The 16,773-nt window shown below is 40.4% G+C and overlaps 1 long non-coding RNA gene across 1 annotated transcript; it reads right to left on the bottom strand.

Moving 5' to 3' along the window:
• Positions 1-3,100: 3,100 nt before the first annotated feature.
• LOC310827591 lies at positions 3,101-16,572 on the bottom strand. The gene is made up of 3 exons (XR_014556449.1): positions 15,932-16,572; positions 15,229-15,422; positions 3,101-3,281 (listed from the first exon to the last, which is right to left on the bottom strand). It is a non-coding gene; the product is annotated as an uncharacterized lncRNA (long non-coding RNA).
• Between the last annotated feature and the right edge of the window lie 201 nt (positions 16,573-16,773).

The raw sequence follows: 16,773 nt of genomic DNA, 5'->3' as shown, positions 1-16,773 counted from the left end.
GTGCTCTCCTTGGGTTTAATATAGTACCATGGGGAAAAAAACCATATTTAACCTTTTCACCAATACTCATTTAGGCATTCTCCTTTTAAATCTTCATTAGTACACATTTTTTTTAATTTCTGTGTGAATTAAATCTATTATACTTAACAACATCTGTGGAATAGCCACTCACTTTTTATGAGGCATCTGCATGAGTTTGGGAACAAAAATCCTCTCTCATTTTTCTCTTTTCTCATGAGCTCCTGCACTATGAGTACACAAAGTGACTTTGGCCCTCCTAGTCAATAAACATATAATCCTAATAAATTTAATTAATAAGAACTTGTTGATCTTTCACAACACCCAAAATTGGCTGTGTCTCTGCCTAATGGTAGGGCCAAGCTGGCTCAGCTTATTGCATGGCTAATTCTGGCCACCTATGACCTGCATAGCCATTTCCTCTTCTATGATCTTTCTAAATGCATCTTCCTTTCTTTTTCAATCTGAAGGAACATTCAACTTTATTGTTTGGCTATCCATCTGCATGTTGAAGTGGCACAGTCCCAGGTGAGGTGAGCTGTACTTTGCTTTTCTTCTAAGCATGTAAAGATCAACAGAGAAGAATCTGAAATGTATTTCCAAACTCATGTATCGCAGGGGGATCAACACTGCATTTTCCTTCCAGAAAGAAATACGAACAAAATTAAATTTAACCCTATTCTGCTCCACACCTAACCTGATGATCATAGTTACTGCAGGAATATAAATAACATGCATTAATCTTCAAAAATACAGATGCCATTATTGAACCTATCAGTGATCCCAGCCCAGGTACAACCGCTCCTCATCAGTATTCATTTGAAAAGAAAAGAAAAAATAGCTCACCTCATTCAATTTTCAGGTGTCTCCCTCCCTCAAGTGAGGCAATGAAAGAGATGGAATTGGATCATTAAATGTCAAACTTTACAGCTGAGGGATGTTTAAGCACAGGGCTAAAAGGCAAAGGTGGCAGAATCTTGTGTTTTGCATGCAACAAGGTTTTAGGTTCAATCTTAGGCAGTGCTGCTATGAAAGACTTCAGCCTGAGTCCCTGGAGATTTGCTGTCAGTCAAAAGTGATAATATTGGGCCAAATGGCCTGACGCAAACAATTAAACTAAGCATCTGACCTCTGAGTAATAGACTAAAGATCTATGGAAATTTGCAGTATAGGCTTGGCTTCCCCCACATACACATGCACACCCACCCAAAATCAGAGTTAAACATTTCCACCAACCACTATCCAAATGATATGGTTGTACAAATCTATTGTGTGAAAGTAGCTACAGGGAAAACTGCAAATGGCCCACCATCTAGTGCAGCCAGCATCCTATTCCCACAGTGGCCAAACAGTTGTCTGTGGGAAACCCACCTGCAGGGCCTGGTTGTAAGAGCCCTTTCCTCTCCTCCTGTTTCCAGCAATTGGTATAGTGGTACCTTGGTTCTCAAACGCCTTGGTTCTCAAATGCCTTGGTTCTCAAATGCTTTGGTTCTCAAACTCCAAAAACCCAGAAGTGTGAATTTTTGAACAATTTTTGGAAGCTGAATGTCTGATGTGGTTGTCGGCTATTGTTTCCGGGGCACCTGCACCAATCAGAAGCTGTGCCTTGGTTTTTGAACATTTCAAAAGTTATACGGACTTCTGGAATGGATTAAGTTTGTTTTTGTTATTTATTTTGCATTTTTGTTTTTTAGGCTTTTTCGGTTAATTTCTTTTTGTGACTGTGTGGAACCCAGTTCATCTACTGATTGATTGATTGATTGATTGATTGATTGTGTGACTGCAGGAATGGATAAAAGCCCCCCATCCAAACAATGACTATCATCAGTGCAAAAAACCAATTTTAATTTTTATCATCTACAATACTGTCTTATTTATTTTATAGTACAGTACATTGATTATTGCTTTCATTTTATGGATCTCGCTAGATAGTAAAATCCATGTTAAATTGCTGTTTTAGGGGTTGTTTTTAAAAGACTGGAACAGATTAATTCATTTTGCATTACTTTCTATGGGAAAGCACGCCTTGGTTTTGGAACGGACTTCCGGAACGGATTAACCAAGGTACCACTGTATTCAGAAGCCTTCTCACCATGAAGGCAGTGTATAGCCGTCATAGCTAGTAGCCACTGACAGCCTTGTCCACCATGAATTTTTCGAATCCTCTTTTTAAGCCATCCATGTTTTAAAGCCATCACTGCCTCCTGTGGGAGTAAGTTCCATCATTTAGCTATGTGCTGTGTGAAGAAACACATTTATCTGTTCTGCACCATTGGATGTTACGTTCTCATGTTAGGAGAGTGGGAGAATACTTCTCTAGCCACTGTCTTCATGCCATGTGTAATTTAAAACTTCTATCATGTCAGCTCTCACTCAGCTTTCCTCCAAACTAAAAAGTCCCAAAATGCTGCAACCTTTCCTCATAGACGAGTCGCTGCAACCCCTTGATTATTTCGGCTGTCTTTTTCCAAAACTTTCCCAATTCCACAATATCCCTTTTTAGGTGAGGCGATCGTAGATCTGTATAATGGCAATATGCTATCAGCAGTTTTCTTTTCAATTCCTTTCCTAATGATCCCTAGCATGGACGTTTCCTTTTTCACAGCTGCTGCACCCTGGGTCAACATCTTCAGCGATTCATATACTATAACCTCAGGGTCTCGTTCCTGGCCAGTTCAGACCGCATAACCATATTCATTAAATTACTATTTTTTTCTCCAACATACATCACTTGCTTACATGGAATTAATTGCATTTGCCATTTCACCTCTCACTCAGTCAGTTTGGAGAGGCCACTTTGGACTTCTTTACCATTCTTTTAACAACCCTGAACAATTTTGTATCATCTGCAAACTTGGCCATCTCACTGCTCGCCCCTAATTCTAGATCGTTTCCCTGATATATCACTGCTAACCTACAGTCTTAAAACATAAAGCAGAAATGACACACACAAAAGCCTGTGAACATTTGCTGGGGCTTGAGAATGGAACTGTCTGCCGTATGGTTTTTACATCAACACCTTCTGTCTGTGTTTAAATGTAGGCTAGGCATTTTTGTTTCAGCAATGATTTTAATTGGTGCATCCAGGCTTTACTATCAATTTATCAAGTAACACCTAGGCAATGTTTATCTTCCATGGCATGGGCAAAAGCACATATTATATGAAATGAACATCTTAGTGCCAACTATGTAGAGAGAAAAAGCTCTCCTTTTGGTTAAGCATGGGGGGAGCCTCACGTGCAGATTCAAGATGTTATCCATGCCTGTGAAGAAAAAACGAGTTATATAAGATTACTAAGATCAGCATGAGTGTGTATGTTCTTCCACATTTCTGTTTTTTGTCATTCTGATATTGTAAACCTAAGCTAAGCAAACAGCTTTACAACTGCTAAATTTTATAAAGCTAAAGTTGTCTCAACAGTTATATTTTTCATCATCATCAGAGTATCACAAACTAATGGGGAAATTTTTAAAAAAATATATATTCATACAACACTTGTGTCATGAAGCTTATTCTGAAGCAAGTCCCATAAATTCAAAGGGGTTTACTCCTGAGTAAATGTGAGTGCAATCCCAGCCTTTAGTACTTTTTGCAGGTATGAGCTATTGAGTAAAACCATTAGTTATTTAGTTCAATTTGAGTTCAGGTCCAGCTGGAACTGAGTTCTGGTTTGGTTCCAGTTCAGGACAGAAAAGTCTGACAAATGGTTCAGCACACCAAAAGCAGCAGCTGTGTCCTGGTTCACATGAGAACATTTAAATATAAGGCTCATCATGGTGATTATATTGCTGCTTGCTCATATGTGTTTAACAATAAGTGTATTCCCCAATAGTCTGTAAGAGTTGGCACCTTAGCATGGTTTGTACACAAGGACTGAACTTGTAAGCTGAAGAACTTGTGTTTGGGCTTGCTTTTTTCCCCCTCTTTCACATTCCCTTCTCCTCGTGTGTCATGCCTTTTGAGATTGTGAGCCAGAGGGCTGGGTCTGTCTTAGCGCAGGCGACTGTCAACTTGCATTCTGTGGATAATGCACAACGCCAAAATTGTGTATAGTCAAAACACCTTGGGTGCAATGATGAGTTGGGTTGCCAAAAAAAAATTCCCAGACACCTGTCCCCTTTTCATTTAAAAAATGTCCAAGCATGTAAATCTGAATGCGCACAAGTTCAATGCACGTCAGTTGCAACTTACTGGTACTGATTTTGTAAACCACTCTTGAGAGCTTTTTTAAGCTAAATGGGGGAGGATAAATGCTTTGAGGGAAGGAAGGACTAAGGCAGGCTTCCTCAAACTCGGCCCTCAAGATGTTTTGAGACTACAATTCCGATCATCCCTGACCATTGGTCCTGCTAGCTAAGGATCGTGGGAGTTGTAGGCCAAAAACATCTGGAGGGCCGAGTTTGAGGAAGCCTGGACTAAGGCGATAGGAACAGCATGGTGAACTGAGTCTGTATGGCTCACTGTAAGCCCTGCTTGTTCAACAAACCTGTTTCTTGGCTGATAGCAGGTAATGGTTTCTATGGAAATGGGGGGGGGGGGTTGCAGCGGATTACAGCAATGCAGTTAAATATCACCTAAAACATTTAATAACAGATCATACAGTATTTCTAAACTAATAGACCTTCTAAAGCCATAGACCTAGAACACTCTCATGACTGAGTTAACTCATCTTTACTCATTCTCATGGGAAAGTGTCAAAACAAGTAATAACAAATTTATAACTGAAGAAATCTTACGGCATTTCCTCACACACAGAGATGGGATGTCGTGAATGCTTTGTGCTGTTGAGCGAACCACCAATGTCTACATCTCAAAAGTGATTGGTATTTGATACACTTATTAGAACAATTACCTTAAAAACCACGGAAAGTATGAGTTTGCAATTTGGTCCTCTTGAAAGGGAGGAGGGGGGGAGTGGTGTGTCAGAGGTGGGTTAAGGGAAAACACACAGCAGGGAGACAAAGCACCTCATTCATGGTCTTCTGCTTGACAGCGATCAGACATGGGTGTCAGCCAACATATATTAAATAATATTGAAACAAACCTCCAGATAAAGGCTCAAAGAAAACCAATATGGGGCAGATCTCCCAGAATGATTTCAGTAGCAGTGTCAAACTGATAAATAAGAAACCAACAACCTGCTGGTGCCAGTGGGTATTTGGAATTTTGAAAACGGATTGTGGGCACCAGTCACAAAATGGCTGCCATGAGGGCATAGAATAACCCACAAAATTGCTGCCACATCTAAAAGAGTGGTAAAAAGAGACCACAAAATGGTACAGACATGTCCGCCATCCAAATCCACCGCTCTGCAATGAAATGAGGAGAAAGGCATCTGCATCAACCACACTCGTGTCTCTCCTCAGTTCAGAACAGAAGAACAAAGGTAGGAAAACTTTCACAGCTTCCACAGAAGGTACTGACAGGCACACAGGACCCCATGGGCACCACATTGTTGACCTTTGTGTTATATTACAATTGAATATTGGCCATTGGCTCTTTGTGCCTCTGGCACATTGGTGTGTAGAATGTATCTGAGAGCCAGGATTTAAAATAAATATTGGAACACACTTTGCATGGAGATTAGGATAGTGTCAATATTTTATTCTTTTGGGCACCTCCTTTACAATTTCTTACTCAGGCTTTTTCAGAGTAGCATAGTTCGATATTGATAATGTTTCTTTTTCAGGTGGATTGAATATATTCTTATTCTTATTTTTTTTAATGTTCATTTTTTCCTCCCCCCACCCATTTTTTTTGTACACTGCCACAACATTTTCATCTGGAAGACAGTTTATACATTGTTGGACTAAGACCAGGGAAGCCAGGGTTCCAATCCCCATTTACCCATGAAGCTAACTGGGTGTCAGAGACATGGCCAGCAGAGAGGAATCAGCAGAGGGGGAGGAAGAGGCTGAGGAAAATATAAACTTGATTATTTCACACAACAAAAGTGAGATAAGCCCCTCTCGCTCGGGAATACTGCCTGTAAGTTTTCACAGCAGCACAGAGATGAAGGAGCAGGGTGCAGGTGGTAGGAGGGAGTTGGAGTCAACTTCCGAGGAGGAGGAATTGGCTGCACTTGAGTCTCCAAAAAGTAGGAGGTGGAGCAAACGATTAGAGCAAAGGAAGACCAGCAGGAAGCGGGGGGCGGGCCTGAGGTATATCTGGCCTTGGGAAGGGCAGGAAGCCAATTGAGTCAACTGACTCCGACAGTGAGGAATGAGTTGTGGGAAGCTCGGTTTGCTGAAAGCCTGTTATTGCTAATAAACCTCAACTAGTTAAACTGCCAGCATGTCGTGTCTTGTGTAAGAGAAATGTTAAACCTGACGCTGTGTGACATTAGACCAGTCTCTGCCTCTCAGCCTAACTTACGGTACCTCACAGGAGGAAGGGACCTGGGTGTGCGTCCTTGGGCTTCTTGGAAGAAAGGTAATATATAAAGGCCACAGAGAGTTGGGGGAAACCCCAGAACAAATAGCCACCTGCTATTTTAATTCCCTCCACAATGCCTCGGAGTGATGCAATGTCAGGTCCTCTGGGGCATTGTTGAAACATTTGCAATGTGGTTTACTGACAAGTTAAGACTGCAGCTTGCAGACTGGGTAAACAAAAGGGCCATGGGTCTTTTGACCAATGGAGCTGTCTGAGATTGCTGGGTACTGATGTCAGACCTACAGTCCATGTTTGCCACCCATGAGTGGAAATCAGCAGGGCTTGATACTGAAGTGGCAAAGTGAGTGCTGAAGCCAAGAAAAACCTTTTGCTGTCTGGCTTTCTGCATGCTGAGGCAAGGCCAGGATATGCATGTTTTGTTTTGTTTTTTCTATGATTGGCTCAACATGTGGCATCAGCAGCTAGAAGTTAATTCAAAGGACTAAAAAAACCACGGCTGCCACACGCTGAGAAAGGATGCAAACAGATCCATGCAATACTGGTCATTCCTGTGTTTACTGTCCTCAGAAAAGGATCTCAACTTCTTTAGAAAATTGTGGTGATACAGTAACAGATGGTGTTGGGTTTACAGAGATATTTCTTGTTTCAATATCCAGCATTCATTTACATTTGATAACGTGCCATTTTCAATCAACTGAAGATCCCTGGAACATAGTTGGGGATGTACTTTGCTGCTTTATAAATTTAAATAAGTCAGTCCAATTACTCCATAACTGCAGCCCTGATCAGTTAAGGGAAGTAACAGTTTGCAAGGCAGCCATGGGTAGAGTATTATCATTGCAGTTGTTACTGCTTTGGCTTAGAATCCAAATATATTTCCATAGCTTGTAAATTTTTATGAAGACAGCAGGTTTTTTTCTCCTGAAGTCATCTGGTTTCTAATATCAAAAGACAGAACTGAGTGGGAGTTTGCTTATTAAAAACATTGTTTTTATGACTAAAAATATTACATTTCAGAGTCTACTTTGGAACTGGGCAGGGAGGTGGAATTGCTGCTTTTTATACTCTAATGCTATTGATCCTTTCTTGGACCACCAAGTTAATGTATTCTTAAATATATTTTCCAGGCAAAAATGATGAGCAGCATATAAGCCAACTTCGGTTTTTGCATTCTACTGTGTCTGACCCTCATTTAACTTGTCCTCCCAGCTTCATAAAAGGGAAATTGCCAGGTTATATTTTGAAATTATCTATATAAATAAACTGCTGCACTGCCTGAAGGAAACCCCTGAGTCCATATTCCAGTGCAATGCCCCATCCAGGGAACCACCTGGAGCAACTGATGAGTTTCACTTATATTCACCATCTGATTTTTATTTTTTTTAATTTTATTAGGGATTTTTTGTTACAATAGAAAGAAAGAAAAAGAAGATAAAAAAAGAAAAAAAATAACATAACAGAGTACAAACAGTATTCCTTCTGTTCATTATTGGACTCCCTCGCGTCTCACACTCCTACTTTCCAAATTTATAAAACCTTAACCAGCAAATTATCACCTTGTTTCCATTCTTATTATACACTTTTCCAATATTTTGTCCCTAACTTTGAATAGTTTTATCTAAATCTTAAATCTCTAATCTTACCACAATATTTATTCAAAATCTATTTTTCTCATAAAATTCACTCATTCTCACAATCTTTTCACCAAATTTTATGGTGCCCAGTTGTTTTCAAATCTCTCATCCTTCTCAACTCTCGTACAGTTTACAGTGCTTTTGTAAATAGTCCTTGAATTTCTTCCAGTCCTCTTCCACTGCTTCCTCTCCCAGGTCTCGAATTCTGCCAGTCATTTCTGCTAACTCCATGTAGTCCATCAGTTGCATCTGCCATTCTTCCAGTGTGGGCAAATCTTGAGTTTTCCAATGTTTAGCGACGAGTATCCTTGCTGCTGTTGTTGCATACATAAAAAATGTTCTATCATTCTTTAACACCCTCTGGCCAACAATCCCCAAAAGGAAGGCCTCTGGTTTCTTAGGGAAGGTATACTTAAATACCTTTTTCAGCTCATTATATATCATTTCCCAGAAGGGCTTAACCCTGGGGCAAGTCCACCAGAGGTGAAAGAACGTTCCTTCAGTTTCCTTACATTTCCAACACTTATTGTCTGACAGGTGGTATATTTTTGCTAGCTTGACTGGGGTCATGTACCACCTATATATCATTTTCATAATATTTTCTTTTAAGGCACTACATGCCATAAACTTCATACCGGTGGTCCATAACTTTTCCCAGTCAGTAAACATAATATTATAACCAATGTCCTGTGCCCACTTTATCATAGCTGATTTAACCGTTTCATCCTGTGTATTCCACCTCAGCAACAAGTTATACATTCTTGAAAGTACCTTGGTCTTAGGTTCTAACAATTCTGTTTCCAGTTTCGATTTTTCCACCTGGAATCCTAACTTTTTATCCAATTTAAAAACCTCTTTAATCTGAGCGTAATGTAGCCAATCTCGCACTTTGTCTTTTAGTTTCTCCAAACTCTGCAATCTCCAATTGTCTCCATCTCTCTCTAATATTTCCCAATATTTCGGCCATTTGACCTCCATATTGGGTCTTTTCACAGCTTTAGCTTCCATAGGTGATAACCACCTTGGGGTCTTATTTTCTAATAAGTCTTTATATTTTGTCCAGACATTAAACACTGCTTTCCTTACAATATGGTTCTTGAAATTCTTGTGAATCTTAACCTTGTCATACCACAGATATGCATGCCATCCAAAAGCATTATTAAATCCTTCCAAATCTAAGACATCAGTGTTTTCAAGAAGCAGCCAATCTTTCAACCAGCAGAAAGCTGCTGATTCATAGTACAACTTTAGGTCTGGCAGGGCAAACCCCCCTCTTTCTTTGGCGTCAGTTAGTATTTTAAACTTAATTCTGGGCTTTTTGCCCTGCCAGACAAATTTAGAAATGTCTTTTTGCCACCTCCCGAAACACTCCATTTTGTCCACAATCTGTAAAGTTTGAAATAAAAACAACATCCTTGGCAATACATTCATTTTTATAGCAGCAATTCGACCCAGCAAGGAAAGTTTCAGTCTTGACCAACTTTCTAAATCTCTCTTAATTTCTATCCAACACTTTTCATAGTTGTCCTTAAATAAATTCAAATTTTTTGCTGTTATGTTCACCCCTAGGTATTTTACTTTTTTAACCACGTTTAACTCTGTCTCTTTCTGAAACCTTTCTGACTCTGAAACTGTCAAGTTCTTTTCCAATACCTTAGTTTTTTGTTTGTTTAATTTGAAACCTGCCACCCGACCAAAGTCTTGAATCAATTGTAATGCCCTTTTCGTGCTAGATTCTGGCTCCTGTAAGGTCAAAACTAGGTCATCTGCGAAAGCCTTAAGTTTGTACTGTTTCGCTCCGACCCATCTGATTTTTTTTTTATTCCCCACAGTCACTTTTGGGTCCTGAAGAACATAGACAGCAATGGATTCAAACTGAAGCTTGCTCCAAAGCTGGACTTGCTTGACAGTCCAATGCAACCTATTTCATGGGAACATACTGTAGAAACATTTCATAGTCCTACTGAGGAGGGAAAACCATTGCTTTGTGAAGAATAGTCAGGCTCATGGTGCTAATAGGATCCAATAGGAAGCCACAGCTGTTTAAAGTGGGATAGTACTGTTTTAAAGCTATAGTACAGATGGGATCTACTTCACGGAGGATACTACTACTCATGATGGTTACATGGAACCTCCAATTCAGATTCTATATGCCATTGAATACCAGATGAAATATCAGTGGAGAGGGCTATTTCTAGCAATCCCTTCTTGAGGACTTCCCAGGGGAATCAGGTTGGCCACTGTGAGCAGGATGCTGGAACAAATCGACCACTAGTCTGATCCATCAGGGAACTCCTTCTGTTCTCATTGGTCTTAAACCCAGTGAGACTTCTTCCTCCATTTTGATCGTGAAAGAGAAAGCTTCAGTCTAGATTTCTATTTATTTCTGTCATATGCTCAAAGCTGATAAAAGAAAGTTACAGCCTTGGCGTTCTCAGTGTTTGCATGAAAACATTTTGCCATGAACTTTCATATAGCTATATATGATAGAGAAGCAATATAACATTTGCAGAGCCTTCCTGGTTTTATTAACTTTGGGCACTTTTACTTTGTCAGCACAGTTATAGCAGTGTCTGCCAACACAACAATAAATTGTTGCCCTGTCAGTTTGTAAACCCTCTTGCTCCCAAGAGCCTTGCCTTTATGTAACAACCTTTCATTTCAACAGACGTTAAACTGATTTATGACTTAAATGCAGGAGCTTCACTGACATCACACTGAAGTTGGACTCCTCACCTTCTTGTATCGGCTTTCATGTAGTAAATTATTAGGATCGTTGCTTTAAGAGAACTTTGGCTGCAATCCTAAACACACTATCTAGGAAGCAAGCCCCATTGAACATAATGGTACATGATTCTGAATAAACATGAATATGATTGCACTGTTTATGTGTTATGGATATGGCAGAAGCTACACATTAAAGTTCATATCTAAGGAACTTCTTTTTTTTTTGTCAGTGCCTTGATCATCTCATCTGATCACAATCTCTGGTGACTCATTAAATCTCAAGAGTATAATGGTAATGGAGACCAGATTCAGACTAGGCTGCTGTAGTGCTTACATTATCCCTATTCAGCATTGTTGGCATCTGTCTGTCTCAAGATAACTGAGTGCACCACTGGGGGTGAAGTCAAACTGTGATTTAGCAGCACCAAAGTGACCCCCCTGGAGTGGAAGTCTGGGCAGCGTGTATAGAGGCATGAGATGCCCAGACAACAAGACACACATATCCCTTTGGCCTTGCCAATGTGGTCCAAAGGAAAGCAGAGCAATACGTTTGGTACCAGCTTGGCTGCCGGAAGGAGCTGCCGGAAAGAGGTGTACAAGACACCATCCAACCTGTTTGTCTGCATACTTGCGGTAAGCCTGCAACTTTGGTGGGATATATAAAAGATATTTAAGCTTCACCTGGGCTATCTGTTGAAGGGAAGCACCCAAATTATTTGGTGTTCTGACAATCAGGTGCACACATACCCCCACCAAAAATTAGGTTGACAAATCACTGGTGGCTTTTTTTTCTTCGGAGCATAATGAATGTGTAAACACATTATTCTCCTAATGCCTTGGGACAATCTATTCCATTAACACTCTTTATACACACTTCTGTTTCAATGCATGTTCTTATCAGGGTCAAATGTATCACACTGCATTCCTCATATTTGAAATTGAATTTACAAGTGAGTTCTTGAACTCTTAAATACAGATTAGTACATACAAATAAGTTTATGGCCTCATCATATGTGGCTATGTAGGAAAATATATTATTTTCAGTATTATGGTATGGCAGCTGCTAGAGGTAGGGAAAGAGGAAAGATTTATTTGCTTGACATTTAAATTTGAACCTACCTAATTCATACTTCCTCAGCCAAAACACAGCTGCCCTTCAAAATTTTCACTTATTTGAATTTTGTAATGCAGTGCTTCCTGACCTGAAAAAGCCCCATTGGGGGAGCTACATCATGACATAAACATAAGAAATGAGTTTAAATTGCTCAAGATAAATTCCTAGTGAATCACATCCCATAGCTATTGCTTGATGTACTGAATTTGTGGCAAACAATTAAGTAGTGACAATAAGACAATCCTAAAGAAAGTGATAAAAAATTAAATGTGCTCATTTGCACATTATTGCACACAGCCCAATTTTATTACCTGATAAGTGGGGAGCAACACAGTAATAAAGTTGCAATGAAAAAGAATTAGCACCCACACAGACCCATAGGGGACACAACAAACAATTCCATTTCAGCCATATCTACTGTTTGTAGACTTCGTTGAATAATAGTGGGGAAGTTACATGCAAACAGTTACACAATGCTGGGAAATAGGGTGGTTCAATGTGCACAATTCTTTTCTTATTAGTATTTTACAGCATGATTGCAAATTAGTATTAGCAGTCATTTTCTAATTTGTTCAAATGGCAAGCTAAAGTAAATAAAGAACTGGCCCTGTAACTGAAAGAAACCTTAAGCAACAAACCAAGTAATAAATTGAACCCGGCCATAATAATAATATTGTAGAGAATGCTCAGTATTGAAGGTAACATTGTAATAGGAAGAGATATCAAATTACTGTGCTGGGTTTACATTTGTGGACTAGACAAAACATCCTCTTTGTTCTTCAGACCGTTTCCTGAAGAAGCTAAGTCTTGATAACAATATAATATTATTAGACAAATTACAGTAGTATCTAGAGGCTGCTGACAAGATTACAGTCCTGCTGTGCTAGACACTCTTCCATTGCTTCATAATGGAAATCTGTGTTGTGGACGGTTTTAATTCAGTGTTTCTTTACTGAATGCATGGATTATGGTGCCTTTTTAAAGAAGCAACAACAGAAAGTATTCACTTTCTTTCCAGAATTTTCTGGGTAGGGAACCTTTCGCCGCTCAAGGGCCATATTACCTTATTAGCAATTTCTTGGGGGCCACATGAAAGGGATGGATGGGTTGGAGGAATCATGTGACCCATACCTCCATACAGCAGGCTACATCCGCTGATGATGGTGGCACTACCCCTCCTCCAGGTGGTAGCTGACTTCCCCTCCCCTCCCCCTCCCCCGGGAATGTACCTTGAGAAAAGCCTTAAAAAGACAGGACTCCTTTTTGGAGCCTGAAACAACTCTCTTCATCTGCATTGCTGGATCAGCCTAGGGACATGGGTACTTTGGAGGTCCTGACTCAAAGCTCCAGAGGCCCTGATCCACTGGTCATGATGCTGGGGCCCAACTATCCTCTGGCAAAGCTGGGTTTATGGATCCCAGCCCCTTTAAGTTTGAAGTGGTAACAGGGTTCAGTGATCAGGAAGAGTTTGTAGCAAAGAACAACCCAGAACCAGAGGTAGAAGAGAAGGCTGGAAAGGGAGGGGTGCTGAGAGGCAGCCAGGGTGTCTCCCTGTCCTGTGGCAACCAGCTCCTCTCCCCTCTGGTCTCCCAGAACCCACAGAGGTATGAAGAGGGTGGAGCAAAGACAGACATGATAAATGAGCCTCAGATTGCTTAGGAAGGAGCTGGGGGAGGAGGAGACTTAGGGAGCTGTGGGAAGTTGGGGACCTTCAGTCCTCACAACTGCCTCCTAGGGTCAAGTTCTCCTGGGAAGAATTGTGGTACTCCCTAGCCCTGGCATCCTGAGCTGTCTTTTTTCTTTGAATGAAGAGTTAACTTCATTGAACCCATGTGAGTTATTGGTAATCTGCTCCTGGTACCTGCTCCTGTCAATAAATCACACAGAAAGAAATGCAGGGGATAGTTCTTACACTTAATGTACTTCAACTTTTTTTCTGGTCTGAGAGTGATGTGTTCCTTTTTTAAAAAAAAAATATTATTAAAATAATTCAACATTAATACTTATACGAGTTACAAATATACAAACATACATTCCATACAATCCTTGAAAATATTCATACATATGGTGGGGAAAAGAAGTATCTGTGGGGCTGATTGTGGAGATGTGTTCCTTATTTCTTTATTTATTTCAGGTTTAGAAAGTGCTACAGCTTCTTAGAAACAGGGTAGACAGAAACACCACTGTTTAAATTGAAAGCATCCGTTTCTGTAATATGAAGAAAAACATTGACAATATAAAGGAATCCATTTAGCTAAATGTTCACTGTCAGACGCATAACAATGCATCCGTTTCTTTTATTACCATCTTATGTCGTCTGTAATCTTCTAATGGAAAATAATACGCTAGTGATGAGAACAAATACCAGGCTGAATGGGGCAGAAGGTGGGGAGAGATTTGCTTTCAGGACTTAATGTTCTCTCCCCGAACCTGCTTCCATTGTCTTTGTAACAAATCTTCCTTTGACAAATATTGTATTAATTGACACTGTGCTTTGAAATATTACAGCTGCTTCAGCAAAAGGCAGGGCTTTGGCCCATAGAAAACTCTTGGGTTTTTGGCTGAAGGTCACTAACAAGGTAACTTTCCAACCTCACAGCCTGATCCTCTGTATAGTTAGACATCAGAGCTGGTTCAAGACATTTTGTTGCCAAAGGCAAAGCATCAAACTCCTGCCCCACAAATCAAGATGCAAAGCACCCAATGCTAGTTGTATTTTTTTGGCTCCTGAGGCAGAAAATTCCACAAGTGCCTCTCCCCATCCCTGGAAGTAAACAGTGCAGTAATGATTATGTTTAATAGAAGAATATTGTTTGGACTCCAACTCCCACCAGCCCTCAACCAGCATGTGCAATGGTCAGGGAAGACCTTTGTCATAATGGGTTGAGGCTTTCTAACCCCGCTGCCATTGATGTGTAGTGGAGACCACATATCTTAATAAAAGCTCAGGAATTACACCAGCAATCCAGGTTGCAAGTTTAAATGGTTCATCAGAGTATGAGCCAAGGACCTAGATTTGTGGAACGGGTTAGAAAACAACAGGATCTTGGACATTCAAATTGTGTTTCTCTTTAACCCTGAACTAATCATACCTACTTTATTTTCTGCTGTTGTACCATTCAAAGTTTTAACAAGCAATTGATTTTTATTTTCTAATTCAGACTAACGATGCTTGTATTCCTGACTATACACCATGAAACTTTAAACTTACTGTCAGTAAAACTGATTAGACAAATAAATGCATTTTATTCCTGTCTGGGAGCAGAATATCAAAACCTTAAAGGCTTTGGAAAGCCAGCTTTTATTGGGCCTTAAGCTGCAATCTGAAACATACATACCTGAAAATAAATTCCATTGAAATCAACGAGCCATATCCAAGTGCTTCTTTCCATTCACAGAAAGCTCTTTGATCCAATGGAGACTTCCATGAATGGAGGGGGACAGAGGTGTTCTTCACTGAGTCCCTCTTCTATCGCGTCAAAATTTGTGGATTGGGGAGCCCAGTGGAACAGCATGGGAGGTGGCATTGGAGCTGTAAGAGAATTTGCAAAAATTATTCCCTTCCCATTCTGTTCATGGAAGTCTCCACTGAATCAAAGACTTCCATGAATGGGAGTCACAGTTGGATGCAAACCAACGTGCCTTAGAGGCAATTTACAGATGCATAATCAGCCAGTAATTAATTGCCAAATCAAGAGTCAAGTGGTGATCTGAGCTGCCTGTGTGAATGAGCCATGCCAGCATTAAAATCACTCTACATTTCATCTCACCCAGTGTCAGCTCAAATGCAATGTGCCTTCCAAGTGGAGCCATTCACACAACTATTATTTATTTAAGAGGATTTATACCCTGTCCTTTCAATGTAAACACATTGGTCAGGGAAGCTTAAAACAAGTTAAAAGCAGCACAGTGAAATGATTAATCTCAAGACACAGCAGATAAAAAAAGCACTGAAATTCCACAACTTGGCAGGTTAAATGTCTGCTGTAAGAAAAATGTCTTAACTAAATAGCTGAAGGTTAGGAGATAGTCCAGGAGCACCTCTTGAAATATGGAGTTCCATAATCAAGAATCAGCTACAGAGAAAGTCCACTCTGAGATCCCAACCAACCACGCCTCTGTCAATGTCATGGCACAGAGAAAAGCCGCCTTTGCAAATCATAAAAAGGCTATTACAGGAGACGATATCCTGAACCCAAATCACTGAAGGCAGGGATGAGGAGCCTGTGGCCCTCCAGATATTGCTTGCCTTCAATTCCTCTCATCCTTGACTACTGGCCATGGCGTCTAGGACTGATGGTGGCTGGAGACCAACAGGTTCTGGAATGTGGGATGTGAAACACAAGAGCAGTCAAGTACAACATCCCTAGAGTGGACATAAAAGGGGATGTCTGGACCAGCCAGTCGGAACTTCCTGTTTCTCCTAAGCTGGGACAGACTTCCTCTGCATGTGACTAGAGGTGGGTGTGACCTCACCTGCCCAGGTAACAAAAGAGCAGGACTGGTCAGCCATCTCTCTCTCTCTCTGACTACACTAGTCGAAGGAGCAACATCTGCTTAGCCTAAGATGTTCTCTTGGCTTCCAGCCAAGAGAGGACAAAATGACTGTCTCCTTATGTGATAGTTTCCAGGTATATTACTTTTGTAACTTAAAGTCTGCCTTCTAGGATCCAATTGTGAACAGAAAAGGTGAGTAAACTCTTTTCATACTTTTATAGAAGACTGTGTCGTGTCTATCTTTTTATGAGGAACTAAAGGGGAAATAACCAAAAGGAAAACTTATTATAGAGGCTTTAGCGAGCCTGAGCAAATGCATCCGCTGTGCAAGTTTAAAAAGGGGAATGTTACTCTGCTAAACTGTAGAACTTGTTAACACAAGTTGG

Source organism: Podarcis gaigeae (assembly GCF_964106915.1).
Source record: "Podarcis gaigeae genome assembly, chromosome: 11".
Lineage (NCBI taxonomy): Eukaryota > Metazoa > Chordata > Lepidosauria > Squamata > Lacertidae > Podarcis > Podarcis gaigeae.
The sequence above is the reverse complement of the archived record's forward strand: the minus strand, read 5'-3'. Positions and strand labels throughout refer to the sequence as shown.